Raw genomic sequence first — 3,151 nt, 5'->3', positions numbered from 1 at the left:
TGTGTGTGTGTGTGTGTGTGTGTGTGTGTGTGTGTGTGTGTGTGTGTGTGTTAAAGCACAAAAATGCAAAGTTCAATATAAATTTGCTGTCAATATAAACCTAATGTAATACGGATTGTGTTTATGCAGTAATTAAACCAGCTATAAAATCTATTTCGCAAATGTTTACCTCACTTCTGCGACTTCTGAGACCATGTATCACATGAAGTGCTAAACAAATTCTTTTGAATAAGATAAAATCCTAAGAAAATGTTTCTCTGAACCATGCTTAAATATTTGCAAAATGAGGCACATAGGTCTTGTCTCTGTTTGATCCATCTGAAAGACCCTGCTATCATGACTTAAATATTCACCTGCCAACATGCAAAAGATCATTTGTGTAAATATATTAAGTAGGGTTATGTAAAAATTATGGATTGTAAAGTTAGAGCATACATGCTTGGCATTCTTTGTGAAAAAAAAACATGCTCAGTTTCAGCTCATTTCATACTTCCTGTTAAAATATTTGTTTAAAAATAGTACAAAAAAAAAAAAAAAACTTTTCTATATGTGCACCTGCACATGTATGGCTCTTGACTGTGTTTTGCCTCTGGCCATGTTCCAAACAAGGGTTGATGCATCTCCAGCATGATCAACAGCGTTGCGTCTGGTGTTTTTATTCCACAAAATATTGATTTGCATCCCTGAGTTTATATCTGTGAGTGTGTTTGTGGGGGTGACTAAAGATGAGCAGCAAAATAATGATAGGCCAAGCAAAGAAATCATGTTCTGGATGAGTGAATCTGACATAAAAAGTCAATTGTTTTCTGCAGCTCACTGTGACGGCTTTAGCCTAGAAAGCACAAAACTTATGTGGGTTATAACTGCAGTTCATTTACTTGGCAAACATTTCTCAGTCAGTTTTTTTTTTTTTTTTTCCCCAGAATTTCAATTTTAGTGGCATACAGGAACAGTGATTATATTGCACCGCACATTTATTGGCACCCTGTGGTAAGAATGTATATGACGACTAAAATCACTTTTTGTTGCAGGAGCAAAATGTCATGCTGAAAGTTTTTGAAGCTCAGAGGAGAAAAAAAATCAATTATTTATTAAATTTTTTTAACTGTCTTGTCAGAGCTTCCAACAACCTTCAGTATTTATTTTCCATTTGTTTTCAGGGAACCAAAATGTATAAGAACTTTTTTACTAAGCAGCTGATGATCTGGATTCTGGGGTTTAAATATTACATCACACGAGTGTAAATTTTTCCTGCATTTCCAAATGGGAAAGGCAAGAGAATAAGTAAGACATTTTCCTACTGAAAGTAACAAAATTAAAAAATGTTATTAACCATTGAAATTACCCGCAACTGCAAGGAAAACCCCAACCTGAACCCAGCACCTAAAACCACTCAGCCATTCTGACCTCTAGGTATGTGTGACATGCCTTTGCATGCAGCATTCGCCTTCGTCTGATTAAATTTTTCATGAAAAGATGGGAATTTACTCTGTTGGCAAAACGTAGCTGGAAGACGTATTGATGTAAGAGAGGTCCCAATAAGTTTAGCACTGGTAATTTTGTGGGGGAAAAAAACTCAATAGTCTGGAATCAATGTACTCAAATAAAAGGCTGGATTTTTGTAAGCAAAAAAGGGGAATTTACATCTATATATACATTTTTTTCCAATTCAAACATACATACATAAAACATTCAAACTACTCTACTATGTGAAAGTATACCAAGTACTGATAAGCTTATCGGCTGTGCACAGAAATGTTCTTGTTTTTGTCATGATCTCACTCTGAAGAAAGGTTTCACCACACTAAGCTGCAACATAAAAAAGGTAAATATTGTTACATAGAATTGATATGACATAATTTAAATACTCTTTGGCCTCACCTGAAATTACATGCTAGTATCAAGCTCAGAAACACCGTTAAGCACAGACACAAACAACTGGCTGTGTTCCCGGCTGCTGATTACATATCATTACCCAGTCTAAAGGGCAGGATATCGTTTCAAGACAAATTGGCACACCAGGAACACCAAAGGAAGTCTTTATATCTCCAGCAAACAAGCCCGAATGGTAATGAGCAACAGTGTATTTTTACTCACAGCTAGAAACGGAACTTCAAACCTTATTCTTCTTTGTATTTATTCGGGGAGACGACAACTTTAGATTTTTTTGAATTTTGATGCAGCACTTGTTGAGATTTTTGAGGCAAAAGATTAAAACAAGAAACAAGGCCAGACAGTAAAAGAGGACTGAGAGTTGAGAGATGAAAATAACAAGCGAGAGAAAGACAGGCACGCGGGAGAACATAATAGATACAGACAGATAAAACAAGAGCTGAGGCAGAGAAATAGCTGGATGTGCTCGAGAGTCGAAATGGGTATTCTGCAGAGACTTCTCTCTAAGGGTTATAACCTCCACACTACTATGATAAGGCTTTGGTGAACTCTACTGAAGTACAAGTAAAACAAAGCGCAACAGACCTTCAAACTTGGCAGGCAGCAAAAGATGAGCTACTTTTAAACTAAATGTGTGAATTAGTTGGAAATCTCCCTGTAGCTCAGAGAATAGACTTTAAAATACTGTTGTTAGTTTATCAGCCACTGAACTGGCTTAGCATCAAAACATACTAAAGATCTGTTGCATCAACCTTCCAGACCACTCAGTTCTTCTGGTTCTGTTCTACTCTGCATCCCCAGAATCAGAACCAAACATGGAGAAGCAGATTTAGTTTCTATGCGCCACAAATCTGGAACAAGCCTCCAGATAACTGCAGAACAGCCGAAACACTGAGTGCCTCTACAGTGTAGAGACACCAGGTGTAAAATTGTAATGTTTACTGGGTTTTCTCAATTGCTGACTTTACAAAAACATCTAGATTTTATTTTATTTCTTAGCTAAACTGGATTTTATTTAGGAGTTTCATAGTAAAGGGAAAAAATATAATAACCTCTTCAGATTTGTATGTGTACACTTAAAAAAAAGATTCCCTTTTATATCCACTTCATAATTTTGTACTTCTTTAAAAAAAAAATCTAAAAAAAAAACATCCTAAAATTTTTGCCTTTAAAGATTTTGCTAAAAAAATAAATTTGCTTTTTTATGTTTTATTTTGGCTTTAACTTGTTTTTTTTTTTTATTTTCTACTAAACACAA

The 3,151-nt window shown here is 35.3% G+C and overlaps 1 long non-coding RNA gene across 1 annotated transcript in view; it reads right to left on the bottom strand.

Annotated features, from left to right (window-relative positions):
* LOC103145512 (uncharacterized) overlaps positions 1-3,151 on the bottom strand; it is a 23,123-nt gene that overhangs the window by 12,738 nt on the left and 7,234 nt on the right. The gene's annotated exons all lie outside the window — the stretch shown is intronic.

Source organism: Poecilia formosa, unplaced genomic scaffold (assembly GCF_000485575.1).
Source record: "Poecilia formosa unplaced genomic scaffold, Poecilia_formosa-5.1.2 Scaffold5, whole genome shotgun sequence".
NCBI classification, from domain to species: Eukaryota; Metazoa; Chordata; class Actinopteri; order Cyprinodontiformes; family Poeciliidae; genus Poecilia; species Poecilia formosa.
Note: the sequence above shows the minus strand (reverse complement) of the source record. Positions and strands in the feature narration are given on the sequence as shown.